Source organism: Octodon degus, unplaced genomic scaffold (genome assembly GCF_000260255.1).
Source record: "Octodon degus isolate 3935 unplaced genomic scaffold, OctDeg1.0 scaffold00093, whole genome shotgun sequence".
Lineage (NCBI taxonomy): Eukaryota > Metazoa > Chordata > Mammalia > Rodentia > Octodontidae > Octodon > Octodon degus.
The window spans coordinates 2,181,549-2,189,030 of record NW_004524669.1 but is presented as its reverse complement, the minus strand read 5'-3'; the positions used below and the strand labels follow the sequence as shown (position 1 = coordinate 2,189,030).

General features: G+C 41.1%; 1 protein-coding gene across 1 annotated transcript in view; it reads left to right on the top strand.

The window, feature by feature from the left end:
• Window positions 1–595: 595 nt before the first annotated feature.
• Racgap1 (Rac GTPase activating protein 1) overlaps window positions 596–7,482 on the top strand; it is a 37,174-nt gene continuing 30,287 nt past the window's right edge. Inside the window, exon 1 of the mRNA XM_004637799.2 lies at window positions 596–709. The gene's annotated coding sequence lies outside the window, so the exon portion shown is untranslated. The remainder of the gene's footprint in view (window positions 710–7,482) is intronic.

Here is a 7,482-nt window from a genome sequence, read left to right as displayed (position 1 = left end):
TTGCACTTGCCAGGCAGGTGCTTAAGCCACTGAGCTGTCACTCTGGCCATCATTTTTATTTTTATGTTTTTGTTTACCATCAGAATCCTTGCTACGAAGTTGGCACATAGTGTGTGTCAAATGAGACTGAATAAATGTGTCAAATGAAGGGATAATATAGCTCAGTGTATATGGTTGAAAATGACTCTCACTTTATATCCTTCTAGAATTCTTACTATTGTACTGCGAGACCTGACACTGTTCAGTTAATAGTTTCTAAGAGTGCATTTATCGGCTTGGGGCGACAACGTTTGGGCAAGAATCATCAGAATTGTACTCAGGCAGCGGCAGTACCTGCCCTTTGTCAACATGGCGTCCAAAATGACTTCAGAAAGGGCGACGTAAGACCAATGACCTTAGTCAAAATGGCTTCTTTAACGTCGCTCTAACGGCATGCGCACGCTCAATTCTATTCCTTCCTCGCCCGGTTGTCTAGCGCGTGCGTGCTAGCGTAGAGGAGCGTGGGAGGAATAAATTTCTCTGTGATTGGTTGAAGCAGGATTTCAAACCGGAGCTGGCGGCTCGGGGCCGCGCTGTCGTTGGGTGAGGCGCGGAGGGAAGTTGAGGGCGGTCCAGGTGAGCCCCGGCAGACCCGGCGAAGGGACCGCTGGGGGCTGAGACGAGGGGCGTCCAACGCTGGATTGTGGCGGAAAAGGGTGCATCCGACGAAGTAAGTCTCGGGGGGCGGGGGGTGGTCGGGGATGAGGCGACAGCTGCCACCCCTCCACTGGGCTTTTCTTCTCAGCGTCGGGGTTTTGGAAGTTGGGGGCATCTTCTGAACAAGTATCTTGGACTGAGTCGGAGCACCTCACTCCGCCCCGGTTAAAGCCCCCACCTAGGTGGCTTTCGTGTAAATACAGACTGTGAGAGGGGGTGGGATGCCTCCGCGTCCTCCCCGGGTTTTCGGAGAAACCGTGTTTCTAGGATGTTTCCGTGAGAGGCCGGGCGGCCTGAAGTGCAGCCGCTCGCCCTTCCCAGCTGTGTGTCCCTGGGGAGCGAGGTGCTGACTTCAGGGACGTCTTACCCTTCCCGCCCTAGTACTTAGCCGTAGTCACTGTGAAACTTTATTTTCACATTTCACATATCTTAATAGTATCTCATTCGTCTGCGGAGGGTGGAAGATGGAATGGGTGGAAAGATAAGCCTTAAAAATTACATGTATATGTCTAGTAAATAAGTGTTTTGCGTTTTTGCAGATGCTTAGAGGAGGTGCCTTTCCTCTACCTTAATCATTCAACAGGTATTTCTTAAGAACAAAGTGTAAGTAAAAGTCAATCTTAGTTGGCCTTTTAAAAGAGAGTGCAGTTTAATGAAATAAATATGTATATTACGTGGATATAAGTGCTTTAAAGCAAAATAATTCCTGGCAAGTGCAAGGGCCCGAGTTCAATCCCCGGTTCTGCCAAAATAAAATAAAATAAAATAAAAATAAGAAATAAAGCAAAATAATGCCTAGAAGTACAGGGGAAAAGTACTAATGTGTGAGTAAAGATTGGTGAAGAAAGATTTAAAAGAGGCAGTGGAGTGACCATATAAGAAATATCAGGCGAGACTTAGTCATTCATCAACTCTTTTTAACTTAATGGAAACCTGATAATAAAAGGCAAGCCACAAAATTGTATGAGTGTGTAATGAGAAAGAGTTAGATATGGAGGTAATGATAGTTGTGTAGGGTAATGAGTTTTTTGTTTCACTCTTTAAAAAGTAAATTTTGAACATAGAAAATTAACACTGTGAGACAGTCTTTTTATCTGCCAAATCCGTTTTGTAGATAAGGTTATTTTGAAATGAAAAGGTTAGGGAAAGCTTCAGTGAATTGGTAAGACTTACTCTAGGTCTTGAAGGATTGAAGGTTTTAGAATAGGAGTAATTCCCCCCCCCCCTCCAAACCGGGGATTGAACTCAGGCCCTTGCACTTGCCAGGGAAGCACTTATTCCACTGAGCCATCTCCCCGGCCCCTAGGAGTAATTTTTTTTTTTTTAAATAATTTATTTATTTGGTACAGGGTCTCACTACACAGCTTGGATTCATAGTGATCCTCCTGTCTTAGCCTTCCCAGCACCAGGATTACAGGCTTGTGTCACCACGCCCAGTTTCAGTGGATGGCTCGGCATGGGACTAGCATGGCATGTAGTACTGGGGATTGAACCCCGGTCCTTGTGCTTGCCAGGCGGGCGCTTACATCACCGAACTATTTCCTGAGCAGAATAGGAAGAATTAAAAGTTTTTCTTATTTTTTTAAAGAGAATACAAAGTAATAATAATAATGATAATAACATTAGAAATAATACAGAATTTCACTAAACAAAATAATACAAATTCAGCAATGTGTGTTGTGTATTGCATAGTGTTATCTTCAAATTAGTTGTTTAGATTACCAGGTATTAGAATGGGAAGGATTTACAGGGGGAAGATGGGTAATAAATGTTAAATCCTAATTCAGTCCTTCCCTTTTCAGTCTTCATTCTTTTTTTTTTTTTTTTTTTTGTATTTTAGGAAAGGATCTACAGGATGTTCAGGGTCTCACTACTAGATTGGACTCATAGCGATCCGCCTGTTTACAGCCTCCCAAGAGCTGGGATTACAGGCGCATGCTACCACACCCAGTCTCAATTGCCGTCTCTGTGCATGGGGGCAGGGCCATCACAGCAGGCCCAAGGATCCAGTCAGGCCCCTGCACCTGCTTGCAGGAGCTTTAATCCACTGAGCTATTTGACTGGCCCTCTTTTTTTTTTAAAATTAATTTTTTCTTGACTTTTTTTTGAGATAGGGTCTTGTAATGTAGTGCAGGCTGGTTGGTCCTGAACTCACTAAACTCACTATATGATCCAGGCTCGCCTTGAATTTGAATCATTCTTCTGCCTTATCCTCACAAGTGCAGGGATTATAGGTGTGTGCCATTACCCCTGGCAGTCTTTATTCATTCTGGATAAAGAGCTTTCTTTTTTCTCTTTGTGCAACAATTGATTTGCTTATAAGAATATTTGATCTCACGATTCTTCTCTTTGCCATTTGGATAGCTCAGTGTGGTGGATTGACAACTGCTGGTCAACTTGTAACACCCAGCTGAACTGAACCAGCATGGTGCTGGGTGTGGGAGGCCCACCTGAGGGTTGTTGCTGGCAGCATAAGAGGCAGAACTGGAGAGGAAGAAGTTTAGAGGCTGTTAGGGAAGCTGAAGGGTGCTGTTGGTTTTCCTGGAGGACCTTGTCACGCTGGCTTTCCTGATGAACTCGATTGTTCTTTGTCATCTAAGGAGCTCAGGGCCTCAGAATGGCTATAATTCACTTTGGGGGAGCTTTGGTCCTCACTTTGAGCATTGCTTCCTGGCTCTGGAGGGGTAAATTGTGCACAGCTCATTCTCCTGGAGAAGCTTGTCACATTGGCTTTCCTGATAGGAACTTGACTGTTCTCATCAGGGGACGAGCTCAGGACCTCACTATTGCTGAGAATGGCAGTGGTACTTTTCAGGAGAGCTCTAGTTCTTTGAGCACCTCTTCCTGGCTCCAGTGCAGATCTTTCAGCTTGCTAGCACAGATCCTTCATCCTACTGGCACAGACTTTCTAGCTTCCACCACTGACCTTTGGGCGCTCGCAGCACAGATTCGTGAAGCAGGCCTTCAGGAGACATTGTCGTGGGCATGTGGCCTTCAGGTGGACTCATGGGGGGCATTGTTATGAGGTTTAGGTCTTTAGCTGGACTCATACAGGCCCTTATTATCAGATCTAGGCTCTCAGCTGGATTCATAGGTCTTTAGCATGTGGGCAAATTTCCTGCACTCTTTGTATATGACTCTTTGGGTGACTGTTGTAAAATAATTTATAAATCATGTGTCCTGTATTAAATTGTTTCCCCTCACTGTAACACTCTGCTTGTGATATGTTGAAATCGAAGCTGGACAATTTGGGGAAAAGAGTTGTTCTGAAATGCTTTTGTATGGAAAAAATCTTAGTATTGAGATTGTCCATCCTGGTGATGACAAACGTATTAGAGCTTTCAGTGTCACAACAAAACAGCCCACTGCAGCATGCTGTAGGTGTGCAGCCACTGCCCTATGGGAATGGTTTTCTTTGGCAGCAGGAAACCTATATTGTTGATTTCTTGGGAAATCTCCAGATCTGCAATGTTTATGGTATGTTTTTCATTAAAGCACTTTGCTGAAAAACTCAAGCAATCTTTCATTGCTTTGTCTTACAATATTTAACACCCGTGATGCATCTAAAAACCTGATATATAGGTCTCTTAATAATGTTATTTGTAAGAGGAGGAAGAAGAGTATAGAGGCTTCTCCCCGGGTACCCTGCAGTAAGATCTGTTCTGTAATAGTCTGTTATTCTGAAGAACTGTCTGTCTTTTGGCTAGGTGATTGAAATTAAATTGGGGGCTCAAAGCAATCACTGCAAGCTGAGACTCTTTCATGGTGTTGCAAGATTGCTCCCTTAGGGATACTCACAGATTGGGAATCTGTAACATAGTGACTTTTCCACCTCTGGGGCTCCCCATCAATAACAGCTGAGATTTTATAGTACCTTTTTGTTTAAAGTGTTCCACAAACTGATTTCTTTGCTACACACAGGAATCATTGGAGCTTTCCTAAAAGACAGAAGCCTCTGTTGTGGAAAGTGACAGCTGTTTTACAGCTGCAAAGCAATGCACTAATATGACTTTGTTTTTGTTTCCACATTATGTATTTTCTAGCTATGGAGCTAAATAATAAAGAGGGAGAAAATAAACATGAGGGTGAAAATGTTATCCAGTAGGAAAATTAAGACCATTCTCAGTTGATGTTGAATTGAACGAGTAAATTTTAGCTTTTCAAGTTACAGTTTGGCTTCAGTATCAAGAATTAGTGGTAGTGGGCCGGGGAGATGGCTCAGTAGAAGGGCCTGAGTTCAATCCCCGGTTCCGGAAAAAAAAAAAAAAAAGAATTAGCGGTAGTGCGAAAGATATTTTTGTCACCTGTAAATAATTCCTGAGATTCATTTCTGTAGAATGTTAATAAAAATATATGGTCCCCTTCCATATAAAGAGGATTATATTTTGCTAGAGCTGTTTTTGGATTACCCTAAGTAAACCTATATTGGAGGATAAAACTAAATCTTGAGAAGCAGCTAAGACTCATCTATGACAGCTTGTTGAAGAGCCTTGGCCTGGTCAGTTTTGCTATCTCCATTCTTTTTGGTCTAGGTTCTAGCTATAATTTCATGTTTTATGTGCATTGTGCTTTGTGTGATATGTTATGATTTGTGGGTGTTGTCCAAGAATATCTGCAACATATGTGACCTAACTGCTATTTTTATAACATTTTATCTTTAGTGTGTTAGGATGGAAAGAATACAGATTTTGTGTTTAGGCCTGGATTTCATTATAAGCTCAGTATTTATTAGTCACTTAAGGTCTCTGAGCTTTAGTTGTCCTTTGTAAAATGGAGTTCATTAAGTTAATCAGATTGACTTACAGAAAAATGTTATGCAATGTGTCATTTAGTGCCCAAGTCATTTCAAAAGCACCCAGTAAATACTGACTTCTTTTTTTCTTTCTGGCTACTTAGCACTATTTAATAAAAATTCTAGCTGGATGTAGTGGTACGTACCTATAATCCCAGCACTGGGGAAGCTGAGGCAAGAGGATCACTGTGAGTTTAAGGCCAGCTTGGGCTACATAGTGAATTCAAGATCAGCCTCCACCACAAAGCAGTCTGAGCAAGCTGTCTCAAAAAACAAAATGAAACAAAATCTAAAATATAGAATTTGGGGATATTTTTACGTGATGACAGGACAGCTTAGGGTAATTTACTAGATTTGGGCATTGCTGTTCTAAATATAGTTAACATCTATCAGACCAAAAAGAAAACAAAGCTACCACATACTTTCATGATAAATACATTATATTTTAATAGTAAGGTTCAATTTATACATTATACTATTTTAACTTTTATTAATTTATAATTTTGGGGCCCGGGAGATGGCTCAGTAGAATAAGCGCTTCCCTGGCAAGCTCAAGGGTCTGAATTCAATCCCCAGTTCTGCAAAAAAAAAAAAATTATAATTTTGTTCTTGTACAGCAAATAAACACTAGGAAGACAGTATGCAATGTGTGAATTATTGAAACTGTCCTACCAATATGGTTTGAAACTGTCTCATTGCTATTTGTCAATAAAATTATGGAAAAAATTATAATTTTGTGATGTAAATAGTCAGTATTATTGTTTTTACTTTATAGATGTGTCTTAGAATTTAAGTTATTTACTGAAGATTATTCAGGTAGATAGAATAATTAAAACTTTCTCTGAGGATTCCCTCCCTCCCCCAGCCCTTGACTGTTCCTTTTGTTTTAATCTAATGTTCACAATGTTGAAATATGATGAAAGTTCTTTTGACAGAAGTATCATGGTATATATGTATTTCCTGATTGCTATTCATTAAGTATTTTGTGTATAAATTTCATGTTAAATGCTGCATGTTTGTGTGTGTAATATTGTGCCAAATAGAAGGCTTCTGTCCTAAATTTACAGTTTACTTAGGACAGGGAAGAAATAAAGTTAGAATGTAAGACTTAAGTCTCAGTGGCAGCTGAACAAAGCAGTGCAAGAGAGACTAGAGACAGAGAAGTCAGTTGAGTCAGGGGGGCAATAAAAGAGAATGATGACAGTCTCTAAGTCATGGGGGGAGGCATCTAATACAGATGAAGAAAAAGTCTGCAAAGTTTGGTGTTTATGCTTATAGAAAACCAAGGGACCAAAGATATTTCTGAGATTTTAAAACTGAATGACTGGGAAAATGATAAGAAATAAGACCAAACTGGGAGTCAGTAGTGTAGGGTAGCAGTAGGCTAGTTGATGTATATAAAAGGGAAGTATAGAAGAGTATCTCAAAATCAGGTTTGACACCTAGGGCAGTGGTGGTGAACCTATGGCATATGTGATGCAGTGGGCTGTTTATGTCGTTGAAAGCTCTAAAAGGTTCACCTTCCCTGATCTGGGGCATCTAAGCACATTGAAAGATGTAGGAATAAGGCTAGGTCCAGGGGGAGAAGTTGGTGAGTTGGCAGTAGTCATATAATGGCTAAAGGGAAATAGTCAATAATTTACTTAAGAGTTTGGAGGATTGAGCTTTAGGAAATGTCTGGTGTTCAAGAATGAATAAAGGGGCCAGGGAGATAGCTCAGTAGAATAAGCTCTTGCCTGGCAAGCACAGGGTCCTGAGTTCAATCCCTGGTACCGCAAAAAAAAAAGTATGAATAAAAATTGATAGCCAGGCTATTTGTAAAACTTTAGAGACCTTGAAGAGTTGACAAAGTTAGAGATTATCTACTTATTGTTTATTGAACATTAGAAGTTTAAAGAACTAGGGCTGGTGAGATGGCTCAGTGGTCTAAAGCACCTACTTAGAACAAGCTTGGCAAAGCACAGGGACTGCGGTTCAATCCCCCAGCACCACAT